At 42.1% G+C, this 16,719-nt stretch overlaps 1 pseudogene; it reads left to right on the top strand.

Moving 5' to 3' along the window:
• Positions 1–14,010, top strand: part of LOC135528731 (uncharacterized) — a 37,609-nt pseudogene extending 23,599 nt beyond the window's left edge.
• Positions 14,011–16,719: the final 2,709 nt, after the last annotated feature.

The raw sequence follows: 16,719 nt of genomic DNA, 5'->3' as shown, positions 1-16,719 counted from the left end.
AAATCTGTTCTACAATGATTCTTTTCCTTAGCTCAGGGTAAGTAGTAGCAGGCCTAGGAGAGTCTTATGCGATGCAAACATTTGAGTTGGCTTTTAATCAATCATAATAATTTGTCAAATGCCTTACAGGTTGTTTTGCCTATTGATGGCAGCTGTGGGCATACAAGCACAACAGACACCTTCTATAAGTATGCACCTTGCAAATTTAAGCACTAAGCGTTTGACAAGATTTTTTTTTAAAGGTTTTTTTTTAACTAACCTTTCCTATTCCAGATGACCTCAACGCTGAATGCCTTGGTAATGTTATTCGTTTGAGTTTCGCTCCTCTTTTTGAAGAGGTTGATGCTGTCTTCAGTGAGTTTGCCTCTTTTTTTATGATTCTTTCTCTCCTTTCATAATTCATGGCTTGATATTGCTTGTCAACTATTGTGTTCACACCATCTCCATCCCTTCCAGATGACACACAAATCATAAACCTGACGCCTGGCCTTGCTACTCAGTGTGGATTCAGCTTTAAATTTGACCCCATGGGGAATGCCATGTTTTTTGCTTCTCTTCAAAACTGCTTTTCCCAAAACATGGTAACCCTAAGAACTGTAGTGTTTGCTTGTACTTCAAATGGACAGTTTGCCTTTCAGTGTCACTGCATTTGCAACTCATACTGTAGCAATGTCATTTTATTTACCTTTGACATGGAGTCATGCTGAGACCAGGCTCTTTTACAGATGAGCCCTGTATACACAAAGATACAAGTCAATATTTGCATCACTAGATGGAGAAATGAAATAATTGAGAACCCATTCTTCAGTAAAAAGGTCCTCAATAAGCCGGAGTTGCCGTAGAGGTGCTAATACATACAATTTAGCGCATGGAGGTTATTAGAAGTCCGGTTCCAGAAACATTGAAGCAGTTTTACTTAACTCTGTGGATATCAAAAGGATCTCCATTGTTAGCCACCCCTGGGTCTGGTATCTCTTACCTCTAAGTTAACGATGACGTAAGGTACAGCAGAAGTTTATGGAGGGCTTTCAGAGGGCCAGCCAACTTTCTGATACAGACTGCAGTGATGTGAACTATTGAGCTCTACTCCTCTAGTGTGGCTTCAATACAGTGGCAGCTGCATTCATATAGCCAATTTTGCCACAGTCTATAACTTGCATGAATGTCACCTGAATTTAGTGTTTTGCTATATAATGAAGGCTTTTTTCCCTTCCCCCTTCATTTTAGGATGATAAGATGTTCAGCTTGGTCATGCAGTTCAGGCTGCCAGGAAACCACATGACTGAAGACCCTGTGTATAGAGTGGGCAAAACCTGTAGCTACACCCCCTGGACCTCCCGAGAGATTCTGTGCGACCGCAACTACATGGAGGCAAGCGAGCAGAGCATGCCCCAATGGACATGTTTACAGCCGCGCTTGTCGTACTGCCTGTATAAATGATCTGTCTAGAGCTACAACTGTCCAGTGTTTCATTTCTTCTGCGACACAACGTAGAGGTCTTGACTATCTCAATTCCACTCGCCTCTTCAAAATGCACATAGGAGAACTTTAGAGGTGAGGAGTTTTGGCCTATTCTCAATGCATTTAAGGAGGTGAGTGGACAGATTGAGAACTGGCCCTTGATTTCCTATTGTATGGGAAGGAGAAAATGCATAGGGAATAATGGCCTTTCTTCTCTAGGTGTCTGTCAGAAGGACTCTTCCAGACATCCAAACCATCCCCGAACAGCCCACTGGGGGCCCGAAAGCAAGGAGCGGCAACTTCCGGAGAGGAGCTGAGGTAGCCATGTTTCTGTAATTTCACTACAAAATGACAGGATGGCGCTAAACAATGTGCGTTTGACCATTTTGTTTAATTCATGTTTCCATTTCCTGAGACAGGCTGTTGCTTCAGGATACAAAATGACAGCAGTCGTCTTTAGTCCTAGCAAGAATGTCATGAATGTGGATGAGGTCCAAAGAAAGGGCTATGCAATAGCCAACACTCCCACACGGCTGGTGTTAAGAAGCCCTCATAATGCAGAGGAGACATACCTTCAGAATGTAAGCTGACCTCCATGAACTGGGTCATGTTCAGTAGAGCAAACATTTGGAAACGGTGGCCCTACCTGAACTCTGCAACATATTGTTAATACGGTGTGCCCTACTGAACACGGCCCTGGTGTGGTTGCCCCCTGAACAGGTAGCTGGGGTTCCGATGCGGGTGCTCTCAACCTCAACCTTCTTTGAGCAGAAGTGGCTGGTTACTCGAGTAGATGCCACGGCTGTTTGTCCAACACCAGGTTGAGTGTGAAATAATTTAAGATCCTATAAGCCTAGTTCTTAATTGGCTCCAGACAAGACTTTCATGTTGTGTTCAGTTGGGAAAATTTTTGGGGTGAACTTTTTCCAAATAATGGCAGTTTTCAGTTGCAAAATGTTCTGTTTTGATGTGCACTTGGCTTCTTGTTTCACTGCAGGGGCAGTTGCCTTTACTCCAGAAGTGATCACCTGGTACATGCCCAAGCACATAGACCCACTTTTATCCTCTGATGCCTTCACCATGTTGGAGGTGTACATGGGAATTGAGGCTGAACACTGAGGAAATGGCTGCCAGAAACTACTCTGTTTTAGTCAGAGGCTCATATTATTGTTGAAATTCCGGTGGGGGCGGTTGGCGGCTATTTCAAGGTCAGTATTGGATGAGTGAAATGTTCCTGTTTAATTTCTAAATCTAATTTGTAGAGCCCTTTTTACTACAGCAGTTGTCAGTGCTTTGCAGTAACCCTTTGCTATCTCTCATGGGTAAACTCCTAAAAACGTTGTCTTGTGTAAATTGTTTTTTATTGAGCAATTGTCTGCTTAATCAGGTTAATATACAAAATTGTGTGAATTTAGCATAAAATTACATTTAAACATACTCTACCGCTTGTCTTTGCAGTTTGTCCTTTAGCCGCTTGAAATTTGAGACCAAATATCCACACTAAAGGATTGTTTACCTGACTTTTTAGGTAGCCGGTAGCTTTGCCACTGTCAACTGAATGCAAGCAACACTCGGCTGCTGTTTACATATTGTGCAAGTGTTTACTTTGCTTGTCAGTTGCTTTGAAAATGCACACTACGGGAAATGCATGTTGACAACCATACACCTACCAGCTCTCTAAAGTCTGGTAACCAATACTTTCCTTTGGATATTTTGTCTTAAATTACGAGTGGCAAGAAGACAAGCGGTAGAATAATTGTATTTAACATTCTGGCTTATAAGGAACATTTATCTGTTTTTGCACTCCAATTGTGTATTACATCACTCGTCTCCCTTACAGAGCCATATTCAGGATGACCAGTACTTTGTCACTTACACCATTGAGCCCATGCTTGAGTTGCTGTGGATCGAGGAGATCGCACACGAGGACACCAGCTATAAAGTCCTCTTCCCTATCACAACACCTCCGATGGCCAGGCCTCCACAAGTTCGCAACTGTGAGTCTGGTTTAGTTAAATAGTGCCTATGGTAATTTGGGATTCCTGGGTTGTTTATTAGGCACAAAACAGAAGAAAATGTACTGAAACGGGGAGGCAATACCTGGACTTACCCAATAACAAATGTCAATTTTCAACTTCCATTGTACCGCATTTCAAAATGTTTGCCAATGAACAGACACGCCCTTAGACACAGTTCCTGAGCAGGCAGTGTTTGTGCTTGAGTTGGGGACCTTCAACCTTGATGTGGAGCTGCTGAACATCACCTTTCCCACCATGGTGCTAACTGTTGCAGAGTGCAACGCCAGGGGCTTCAATGTTCAGGAGCAGAGATCCCCGGACAACACCTTGAAGACCTTCAGGATGGAGGTGCCCTTCTCAGACCCGGTGGTCTTTAAGGAGGTGTGTTTCTGTTAAATGCAAAGCCACACGCAGTGATTTATACATGCCCTAATAAGTGGGCCACCAACAAAATATAAATAATGGCACAAATGTACTTTGTATCCCTCATTTACTCAAGTGTTTCCATTATTTTGGCTGTTGTATGCATTTGAGGAATTAGGGCAACATTACTTTAAGTATATAGTTTGTTTTAATAGTCCCCATATGTACTTAGTTGTCACTTGATGTTGAATAGAGTTCTGTTACAACAATAATGCTGACCAATTGACCAATGCTTTTAATTTCACTACAGAGAAGGGCGGAACAAGGGGTCACAACCTTCACTCTTCAGCTGATCTACGGCCTGGTCATCTTTCCAGAGTACGCTCCTTTCTCTCACTCTGCCGTTGTGGACGCTGTACTGCTGGACATTGGTATGTCTCTGGACTACGCCAAACTACTGTTGAATGGTTTCCTCTCGTTAATGATTGCCCTGAAAGGAAATTGGCAGTGAAAACCCAACTAGCCATACTGTAGGGTTTTCCTATGCGGTCTCTCTACAAAGAAAATGTTAAGCTTTAGAGTATTTGGACCCAGTTGTCCTGTTCCTGATTTGCCAGGTTCATGTTTATTCAGTCCCACCGTAGCAAAACATTTTGCCATCTAAACAAGGTTTCTTCTTGGACAAGTTCAAGTAGTACCTTCCTGTTTTTTGTGCTTAATTAATGAACACAACTCTATTTGTCCTTGTAGTGCCACCCTCAGTCACTGGCAACTGTGATCAGGAGAACTTCCACATCACTGTGGATTACAGGAACCAAGAGCCCTTTTTTGTAGTCTTGGTTGGCAAGCGGCTGCTTAACCATGAGTTTGCTCAACGGTATTTAACAGAGGGCGACACAGACTTCACCATCACGTTGCCCTTCTCTTCGCCGGACACAGTGTTTGAGGTACGACGCTCTCCCAAAACATGTTAACCTAAATTGCTGCAGCTAGCCTCGCTTTCCTTACCCTGTATACACGCATACAATTTTGGACTAATGAACTCTCCCATTGGTTCCCAGTCGGTTCACTCGTCCTCTGTCAGGAGCAGACTGGATGTGGCTCTGTTGAATCCTTACAACAACATGACCATCAAATACTTTTCCCTGGCTTGCAGCTTCCTCAAAACGCTGACTGGTTGGTTCTCAATTAATTACTTCCGATAAATAGTCACTTAACATGGTTACCAAACCTGGGTTCCTTGCAAATACTCTGAGTCTTATAGTAGTTATTATTGCACTTTTGGTGATATTCCATTGGTTCAAGCTCAATAAGTGGAACAAATACAGAACCCAGGTCTGATGGCTACCTGTCTTTTGCTCCCCCACCTCCAAGAGTGTTTCTCTAACGGAACGATGACTGCGCTGGCGGTGAAGGTGGATTCTGTTCCCGGTCTGAACCCCGGTCAGCTGACCCTGAGCGACCCCCGCCTGTGGTCCCACCTACAGTGACGATCGCTTCGCCTACTTCCACTTCACTGTGAACTCCTGTGGCACCATCAGGAAGGTAAAATGACTATTACCCTGAGGTGATGGGTACTGTGTATTTACGGACTGTTTGCTTCTGCAGGTTGTAATAAGCAATTCCCCTCTACTACATAGTTTATCAACAATGTCATGCTGTATGAGAACGAAATCTCCTTGCCAGATGAACTTGAGGTGAAGCTGAATGCCACAACGTCTTCAGAGGAGGAATATCAGTAAGTGCATTACGCATCACAATTGTAGCAATTAGCTTTCATAGGTATTTTTTTCTTCACCAATTTCTCAATACTTTGTATACAGGGAAAATGTGCCTCTACTACCAGTGTCCACTCCACTGCTTGAAGTTTCCCCTTTTGAAGTTGCTTACATCCCTCTTTTTAGGTTAAAGGTTTCCTGCTACTATGTGGCCAACATCACTCGCACATTGGCCTTCCTGACCCGGCCGCGTGACAATGAGCCTTTTGCCCAGACTGGGAAGGGTCGACTAATGGTCAGAATGAGACTCGCTCAGGGTAAGCGTGCACAAATTCCGAATTTTAACTTGACCCCTAGCCTCTAAAAGTATCTTGGAAGGTCTCCTTTACAAAACCATTCCCAAAAATCTAAGCCTTATGATATATTACTCTTGCTTTCTGAGATCGACAGGTGTGACTATGGAGTAACGGTGAGGAGCTGATTTGGGAATTTGTCAGAAGCCTCTGGTGGGGGGTGGGTAGTGTTGGCTATAAATGGCTTGTGTTCATTTGGGCACAATAGGATTTGATAAACGAGCATTTCTTAATGGACAAGTTCAGATGGTGCCCACTGAACACGACCCCCGGTTGTCTTGTTCTGTGTTCCAGACGCCTCGTTTAACACGTTCCACCAGGAGGACTATCCAGTGGTGAGGTACCTGAGACAGCCTCTGCAATTTGAGGTGGAGCTGACCACGTCCTCTGATCCCAAGGTAGCGCTGGTGCTTGACCACTGCTGGGCCACCCTCAACGAGGACCGTGACTCCCGACCCCGGTGGAATCTCATCATTAATGGGTAACCTGTTGTTTTTGGGCCTAAACAAGTGTTATTCCACAGGTGTGGTTCCTGAGTAATTAGCAACCTATCATGCTTGGCAGGCCATTTACTTTGGCTACCGTGGCTATGCCCCCATCCATAGGTCGAGTGGTCAAAACGCATAAAAACGATGTGAGCCATGTGGGGTCTGTCACCAAATCTCCACCCAATTTAACACTTATGGGAGATTCTGGCGTATGATCACATGCTTGTTATCACTGAGTGGTCCCTGCAGCGTATTATTGGAACGGAACGTATGCTGCATCAAACGACTCTAAACCGCGTTGTCTGAAAAGTGTCTAAACAATGTTTAGTACTGATGAGAAAAAGGTCTTAACAACTTTATTCCAGCTTTGCTTGTAAAATATATAAATGTTAATGGTATCATCTAGTCTAAATAACAGGTTGACTTGTTTTACAGTATGATGTGGTACAAGGGAGCCATGTAAATCTTGTTTAGAAAGTATGGCAGCCATGTTTGTCAAGCAAGAACTCCCAGAATGCTGTTCACTGCGCCCGTTGCCTGAGATCTTAACTTAGTTTGGCCACTTCAGCATGTGACAATCTTTGTACTTGTTACGGCGTACACATGACAAGTTTACAGGTAACTATACAAAAAGCCAATTGTTGTCACTGCCCCAAATACAACCTTAGCACGAAAGCTAAACAGAGTTGCAAGATATAGCACAATCCATTATTGGGGATTAAGTCCTTGGGGGAAGGTATTGTGACGAGGGTTGTGACGGAAATATTACTAAGATCTGGGAATTTATCAACAATAAATGGTGGGGAAGACCGTTTCTCTAAGCTTATATACCCCTGGAAAGGGGGTTCTGATCTGGCAACCCTGAGGTACCATAGTTTACACTCTGATGCCGTGTTCAAATCAACTAACGACTTCAGTGCATTCAAGACAATGGGGGTACTCCAGTTGAGATCACTATAAGTCTGACATACGCTTACGTGATAACCTGAATGCATTGTATGTTAGCTCATATGCAGTACCACCTTAGTGTTTTACACACGTGTCCATTACAATCTAGGCAAGAATCAGAACACACGAATAAAACGCTAAGTACATTATACTTACGGTACGCTACAGTAGAAACGACAACACGTTACACAGAAAATAAGGCACTTTGATCGGAATGCACGCATGTCTACAGTTATTTGTAAGGAAGGCAAATGTGCAAGGACTGTATACTTGATCTGGGGAAGTGCTTGGGCTTCCTTTTGAAGGAAAGTTTGTCCTGCTAATTTAAATTCTCAAATAGAAATGGTCTGCAACAGTGAAATGGGCTACTTTTGTGAATGAATGAGGCAAAATTAGAAGTTAAAACAGCCTATAGAAAATTAGCAGGTAGTGTGCCTTGGTCTGAGGTCAGCGCGGGTTAAATGTCCACATGTTGGAACGGTGAGTGCATTCTGACATCACGCGCATAAAATCAACTCCCACTGGGGCCACTGTTGAAGATATTTGGAACTCGCGTGTGAAAAGGTTAATGTTGGCGTCACCTACACCTTTTTACTCAATGTTATCCTTTTGGTTGGCTAGAGTTCAGTGTTGTGCCAAACTGATGGTCAGTCAAATGGAAATCAAGAGCGGCTGGCAAGCTTGGCTTGCCTTTCCGATTGGTTTCAAACAACTGCTCTTAACACTGACTGAATAGTTGGTTTTGGGTTGAATTCAGGCACAAGTGATCTGTTGTGTTTAAAACAGTTATTGCACTAAACATAAAGGATGGTTCACACGCCTGTGCAGCATGGATGTTTAAAACTGAATAGGATCAGTTGACAGGAACCCCAGAAGTTGATGCCACTTTCAATGGAATTTCCTGTCCTAGAGGAATGCGCTAATTGGGAGTTGCTAAACATGAACAAATACCACGGTCAAGTGTAGCAGCATCTTGCTAACCTTATTTAGGCTACCTAATGTTCATATTTGAGAAAATGTTACTACATTTTTGATTTGGGTGAGCACTTTGCCACATGGACACGCTGGCCTAATTTTTATCTCTAGAATTTAAATTGGTTAACAATTGGAAGATGACTTTTTCCTACATTGTAATGGGCTACAGTGACTTTGCCCATGATTATGCACGCTGCAAATGACACTTTATTTTGCGGGTGCCTTTTCAGTATTTTGATGCATGTTACACCAAGCAGTGTAGTGAAGTAACTTTATTGGTCAACCATTAATTTGGGGGATCGGGTTTGCAAAATGCTATCAAATCAAGCAATTTTACAATTTTTATGAAATGGTATCAAAAACCTCAATTTGGCCATGTGGACACGGCGTAACTTTGCAGCTGTTCATTAAATTAGCAATGTCATAGCAGTTTAAAAAAAACAGGCTGAAATGTTTTGTATATCATAGGAGAAGACACAACATTCACATGGCTGTGCACAAAATGGGCAGTTCAGATTTGTCACTTCAGCTGCAACTATATCGTTGTGCAAAATCCTGACCATCGTCTGTCAGCTCAAGTGGATTTGTACTGGTGTCTTCATGTAATGTCTTCAGATTTCACAATTCCGTTTTGCTAATATCTGGCAGTTAAACAGTGAAGGATAAACCTCCCAAAGATGCAAATTAAAAAAAGTAGGCCTAAACTGTCAATGCGTAGGTTACTTGTGTAGTAGAGCTGCGCCCTTCACAGAAGTCCTCCACATGTGAATCCGATGCCGTGGGTGTAGAATTTATTTTGTGTGACCAATTTTTCCAACAGCGGAAGAATTGCTCTGGCGCATTGCATGAAATTCTTGTTTAAAATGAAGGTCTTATTTTGAAAAATATGATTGCCTTGTTGATGATACCGACTGTCTATTCGGCAACTTTGGTTAAACCACGGTCAATTGATCAATTTTCAGGTCGCCTGTACTCTGACCATTCTGGATCATTTAGAATTTTAAGAACCATTTAGAGCAGACATGGGCAAACTACGGCCCGCGGGCCACATACGGCCCGTTAGGCTTTTTAATCCGGCCCGCCGAACTTGTCCAAATTATAGTAAAAACCTCCTTTTTTCCCCTTTCCCTGCAATGCCCACGTTTCCCCAATAGATGGCACACTCAAAACACATTGACCGTTGTTGGAGTGGCGCGTATTTCTCTTTATTTCACTTTAATTTTCACTTCGTTTCACGTCACCATTAAGCCCTTCTGTGAAAATGAGCGGACCAAAGAGAAGGAAAGTGGACAGCGAATGCCGAGTGTTTAATAAGGAGTGGACAACAAAATACTACTTCACTGAAGTCCGATCAACGGCTGTATGTCTGATATGCCAAGAAGCTGTTGCGGTTTTCAAAGAGTACAATATCAGCCGTCACTTTGCCACGAAGCATGCAAACTATGCTAGCAAGCAGTCAACACAAGAACGGGCGGCTACTGCTCAGAGGTTGGCAGCTAATTTACAGAGTCAACAGAACTTTTTTCACCGACAAACTGCAATTCAAGAGTCAAGTACCAAAGCAAGTTATTTGCTGGCATTCAAATTAGCAAAGGCTAGCAAGCCTTTCTCCGAAGGCGAGTTTTTGAAAGAGTGCATGGTAGAGACAGCAGGTCTCTTGTGTCCGGAGAGCAAAGCCAAGTTTGAAAAAATCAGTTTAGCACGCAGGACAGTGACTCGCCGTGTGGAACTGATTGACGAAGATATAGTCAGCGAGTTAAACAAAATGGCGGAGTCCTTTAAGTTATATTCACTAGCACTGGATGAAAGTAACGACATAAAAGACACTGCTCAGCTCCTAATTTTTATCCGAGGGATTAACGACAGTTTTGAGATAACGGAGGAGCTTTTGAGCATGGAATCACTGAAAGGGAAAACGCGTCTGCTGTCATCGAGAGAATGAAGCTACCTTGGAGTAAATTTGCCAATGTCACCACGGATGGATCGCCAAATTTAACTGGAAAAAACATCGGGCTGCTGAAAAGAATCCAGGATAAAGTGAAAGAACCCTGACCAGGATGTTATTTTACTTCACTGCATCATTCATCAGGAGTCTCTGTGTCTATATTGCAGCTTAATCACGTTGTGGATCCAGTTGTAAAACTTGTTAACTTCATACGAGCAAGGGGACTTAATCATCGTCAGTTCATTACGTTCCTGCAAGAAACTAATGCGGATCACCAGGACCTACTTTACCACTCTCGCGTCCGCTGGTTAAGTTTGGGGAAAGTGTTTCAATGAGTCTGGGAGCTCAAAGACGAGATTCGCTCATTTTTTTTTTTAATTTAATGGGGAAATCCGAAGAATTCCCCGAGCTGAGCGACACAAACTGGCTTTGTGACTTTGCGTTTGCTGTGGACATATTTTCACACATGAATGAGCTGAACGTGAAGCTACAGGGGAAAGATCAGTTTGCGCACGACATGTACACAAATGTGAGAGCCTTCAAATCCAAGCTGGTTTTATTCTCCAGGCAAATGTCAAACAAATCTTTCGCACATTTCCCCACACTAGCCGTGCAGAAAGAGGCCGCCCGAAATGCGAAGAAATACTGCAAATCACTGGACGATCTGCACAGAGAATTTTGCCGTCGGTTCTGTGATTTTGAAAAAATTGACAAGTCACTTCAACTGGTGTCCTGTCCCCTGTCACAAGACCCCGAATCAGCACCGCAGGAGCTGCAATTGGAACTGATCGATCTTCAGTCTGACTCCGTCTCAAAGGAGAAGTTCAGTCTCTTAAACTGAATGACTTTTACGCTTCACTTAACGAGACCTCGTTTCCAAACCTCCGGAGGACGGCGCAGAAGATGCTGGTGTTTGGCTCGACCTACGTGTGTGAGCAGACGTTTAGCGTCATGAAAATCAACAAAGCCCATCACAGATCCAAGTTAACTGACCAACATCTCAGATCTGTCCTGAGAATTGCCACAACAAAACTAACTCCAGACTTTGATGCACTGGCAAAAAGGGAGACCAACAACACTGTTCCCACTGAAATGGTGAGTTTTTCTGCTGTGTTATGAAAAAATGCATATGGAAAGTTTGGAAGTGCGTCTTTTAATTAAGAGCAATGCGCATTTACGCACAGCAGCGGTACAGTAGCTTAATTAACACGCCGCACATCGCTCTTAATTTAAATTTTCAGCTGATATTTAATACAGCCTATGTCTGTGTGCTTGGCAACGATACACGTGTACTGTTTGCGCGTGAAGGCGAGGGCGTCCGTGGCGATTTCTTCCTGTAGTTTGTAGAGCGCACGGTGAGGACAATCCATCCATGATTTTGCGGAGTTTAACACAAGTAGATATTATTGAGCTTGAGTATTTTGTTGTGTAATAATGTTTTGAATGTTGAAAGTGATTCCATTTTTCAATAAATGTTGATTTCTTTAACTTTGCACCTTCAATTGAAACTTATTAAAAACAGACGCAATCTTGATAAATCACAGTGCGTATGTTATTTTAATCTAAATTTACATTTCCTCCTCCCAGTATCTCCGAAATAGTATATAAATGCCATATCTTGCATATTCCTTGAGACAAATTTAATAACTGATAAGGGCTATTTTTCACATTTGAAAGACAGTTAATAAATTGGGTTGTAGTGTTCTTACTGTGCTATGAGGTTTGCACACACTACATTTAATGCTTTAGTATATCCGGCCCAAACACTCCCTCCAAATGCTCCTGGCCCGGCCCCTCTGTCAAATTTTAGAACCCATTGTGGCCCGCGAGTCAAAGTTTGCCCACCTCTGATTTAGAGGGACCTCACCTCATGTCAATGGAATTGAATATACATGTTTGACAGCCGCCATTTAACAAGCCATTGCAGTAGACCAAAATAAATATTGTTGACGGAAAGCCCAATTTCTGTTCTTTAAAATAAACTTACTTAATCACATTCCAGGTCTGATGGGCCAAAATATCAGAAATTAAAACCAACAAACCACTGTCGTGACCTTGAATTATCTGAGGACTGTTTAATTGTTAGCTGACTAAATGAATCATGTTAGGATTTGGGGTGCCGAGGAAGTGGTTTTAAAGAGTTACCATCTCCCGAGTTAAACTCTAGACGGTAGAAATCTATTAAATTGATAGTCAACTTATTAACATTACATCGTATCCTCCTTGCAGCTGCAAAAACCCCAGCCTTATGATTCAGTACTATACTAGTTGGTTTAATTGAATTACTAGCTAACTAAATAACAACACAGACTAAACACACAGCTGACACAATATGACGGCTTGTTACAAGGTTTTTTTTAAAAACACGAACCGGTACCAGCTTGGAGTAAAAGCATGAATGTATTTGTGGGATGCCGCCATGGAAGGGTAGGTAGTGTCTTCTCTCTGATTGGCTACATGAGATCACAACGTCGTTGGTTGTCCGTGGCTCCAATGACTAGTCTTGAACAGAACTACAGGATGGGTTTTCCTTTCACTCGTTCTGGAAGATAGGCTAATCAACCCAGTGGGTGATGAGTAGGATGGTTTGGATATAGAGGCAGAATGATCCCACTTAAGTTCATTTTTCTAGGTACTTGTGAGTTTAGGAAAGTTCCAAACGTGTAGCTTGCGCCTCACGGTTTTCTGGTCTAATGTTAATTTCTGTTACCATTCCTTTTATGCACTCTGGCCGCCGGGGACGGTTCTGTCAGTCTGACCCGCTCTCTGATGTCCCTCGTGGCATGGCTACTTACTATGCACATTTTCTAGGGGAGTTTCTCTAACACGTTCAAAGTGAATACTGGAACAATATTTCTAACATAAGACTGGTCAGAGATTAGCTATAGAAAATAAATGTCATTTTAATTTTTACTAGAAACGTCCTCACTCTACAGGTAGGAAGTCTCGAGCCTTTACATTGTATATGAAATGTTTTTTCAAGACAAAGGTGATTTTTGTTGGGAAAAGCCTGTTAGCAAAAACATTCCTTTAGTTTATACTGGAGGGGGAAAAAGAACCCACTTCTGCTGTAAATTGATCTGATCCTCACAGGACAGTCATGACACCACCACAAGACTTTGTACACAAGGCGGTTGGGGTTTGCAGCGTTTTTCTTGTTCCTAACTTAGTCCCTCTCTCTACACTGGCAGCTGTGAGAACCCCGGGGATCCATACAGTGTGGTCTTCCACCCGGTAGTAGCTGATGCCAGGGTCCACTTCCCCCCTCACGTCAAACGCTTTGAGGTCTACATGTTTTCCTTCGCTGAGGATGCGGTTGAGCCAAGTGGCCAGGTAACAAAGTTCACCCAACAATCTTTATTGGTTAATTTTGTGTGGCAATCATACCTTTAAAAAAATAAAAATAAAAATCTGACACCATCAAATCTTTGATTCCTAGGTCTTTGTCCATTGTGATGTGGTCATCTGTGATGCCAGTAGTCCCTCTGTCCACTACAGGGGCCACCAATGTGTGAATCAGGACAACCCGAAAAGAGGTAGGTCTTGTGTTATGCTTTTCAGACCCTGGCAGACCATAACTGAACTAATAGTTTCTCTCTCTCTCAACAGGTCAACGACATGTCAAAGACCTCTATGAGGAGCGTCATTTATATGTTTCTTCTGGATACATTCTTTGGGTGTAATGTCTTGTTCTAACATGTCAAATAAAGTGTTCTATATAAAACAATCCTAACCGTTGGAGCTACCTTAATTGTATCTGATTTGCATTTAACACCAAGGCGCATGTAGTAGGCTTGTCATCTGACATGTATCAATCAACCCTTTTGTAAGCATGGAACTCTGAACCATCCACCGGAGGGAGATAAGTGTTGCACACCAATTTACCGTCTAGGACAAACAATGGGTGTCAAAACAAAAGCTTTCCAATGTCCAGTAGGACGAACTGACTCAATGTTATAGTGGTTTGCCTAAGTGACACCAGCAGGGCTGTGGTTGGGTGCAGTGTTGGTAATTTTCAACTGAAATTAAAACTTTCCTTGAAACCTCTCACTAGCTTGGTTTCCATCCAAATATGGACATTTCTTCTTTTAATGATATGCATGTCAATCTCTCATGGCTCAAATGGGAAGAGCTTGACTTCATCGCTACTTGTTTGTGTAAGAAGTGTTGACAAGCTGAATGTACCGAGCTGTCTGTTTTTTAAAACTACTAGCACACAGCTCGGACACCCATGCATTCCCCACAAGACATCTCTTCACAATCTCCAAGTCCGAACTACGAAGGTAGAGCCATGATTACGTTGCAATCTAATCCGCATCAGGATAAGATTTCAGCACTCACTGTACAGGAAAAGCGGGGACTGAAGACACACTCCTTTAAAAAGTTGCGAGCTTGCACCGCGGAATGGCTTCATTGCTCCAGACCACCACAAGGGGGAGTTTGCGCAATCATTATGCATTTGGGTCCCAAGGCTTTAATGACCAAAGACTAATTTTGACACGAGCCACCCTTGCTTTGTGGTGCTCAACAAAGATTGCTGACAAAACAGATGGAAGTTGCCTTAATGAGTCAAGCAAATGTACAATTTGAGAGGAATGTGATAATGTAGAGTTAAATTACAAATCTCTATTTAGCAAGTTACCAGACTAGCTAGTGTTAGGAGAATGAATTTGTAAATCGTCTTTCAGGGACTCCTGAGAACCAACAAACCAGGCAGTTGTCTTGTGAAACAGTGGATGTAAAGAATCGAGCTGGCTAAAGCATTGACTGCACAATTGTAAGCTTGCCTTGCAATGCAGCTGAAGTAACATGGCTAGCTATTTACTTGAGTCGGATTAAAAATAACTGCCGCTCTGGGTATGGACCCTACAACGTAGTTCTGAACTAATATTCATACCAATCAATGAACCTCAAGTCTGAATGCCATTAATGAAGCCTAGAGTAGAATATACCTTTCATTGTGCCAAGGATGCAAGACCTATATACACATGTATTTTAGTTATTACCACGTATGCGATTCCCATATTGTAGCCTGTACATTGAATATATTCACCGATCATGTACTCTTCCCTGGCAAATAAAGGTGCGGTTCAGGTATGACACTTTCCGTCATATCAAACGATGCGTTGTCTGCATGTATGTATTACAATTGTACACTTCAAAAGTGTTTACTGCTAAAGGGATATCAATGATTACACAACTATACAATAGACTAAACATTATTGATTTGTAATTCATATATGCAGGAAAAAACCTATGCATATCTAACTCCATTAATCTGAGGACACAGGATAGTATTTCAACCAGTGGAGAATGTGAAACGCTTTATTGAAAAATCGATTTGTCTTCCATTTTTCCCAGACCTCAAGTGGTATCCTGCTCGGGTTTTAAATGTTGTCGTGGACATAGAACATCCAATCATGTTATATTTCTATTAAAAAGGTGTACTTTTGAGCTCGAAAACCTACAGATGCAGGGACAAACGGTCAACGGGGAAATGTAAATGGAGATTGGGGGAATTGTTTTTTGGGGGGATCAGGCAAAACAATGAAGGGATTTTACAGAGCCCTAATGGACTACAGACATTGACAGTCTCCTAGCCTAAAAACATGCTGAATGCACTGCCTAGATTTTGAGGGAAACGCACTGTCCATTATTGGATTTGATCAGGGCATGGCAGGGAAGCACTAACAAACTACCTTTTAGTCCAATAAAAAGACACATGAGGGTGATAAAAGGCAGTTGCTCCACGCATGACACGAACCCTCTGCTGGAGCAAAACGCTTACAGCACCTGGTATTCCCAGGCGGTCTCCCATCCAAGTGCTAACCAGGCCCGACCCTGCTTAGCTTCCGAGATCGGGCACATTTAAAAAAAAAATATTTTATTATATAAAAAACAATGTTTACAACATTCAGCTAATAAAAGATGAACAATTCACCCTTTAACGAAAAAGTAAAACAATTAACACAATTATCCACTAATACCAATTAATAATGAATTACAAGTTTTCCATTTGATAGAATTTCAATTAAAGTACTCACCCACACAGTTTCCTCCACCATATCTATATATTATCTATATATTATCTATCTTTCTCTGAAATACTCCCAAAAAAACTCCACACACAATTTTCCCTTCATAATCACCTAAATTCCTTAATCTTATCGCATGACTCAGTACAAAATTCAAAAATAAAATTTAAATTTAAAACTTTACTTTTCCCATTTAAACCAAAAAGAAACAACCTCCTCCACTCCAGTAAAAATCTCTACTCCCCAATGTTTTAAAGCCCCTTTAAAAACTTGTGAAAATCTTTTAACCTACTTACTACATTCAACAAAAAAGTGCATAAAATTTTCCGCCTCCGTAACACAAATATCACATTCTCTTTTAATGTCCCTATAAATTTGACGTAAAACCACATTTGTAAAAATCCTATAATGTTTC

The sequence above is a fragment of the Oncorhynchus masou genome, unplaced genomic scaffold (genome assembly GCF_036934945.1).
Source record: "Oncorhynchus masou masou isolate Uvic2021 unplaced genomic scaffold, UVic_Omas_1.1 unplaced_scaffold_1027, whole genome shotgun sequence".
Taxonomy (NCBI): domain Eukaryota; kingdom Metazoa; phylum Chordata; class Actinopteri; order Salmoniformes; family Salmonidae; genus Oncorhynchus; species Oncorhynchus masou.
The sequence above is the reverse complement of the archived record's forward strand: the minus strand, read 5'-3'. Positions and strand labels throughout refer to the sequence as shown.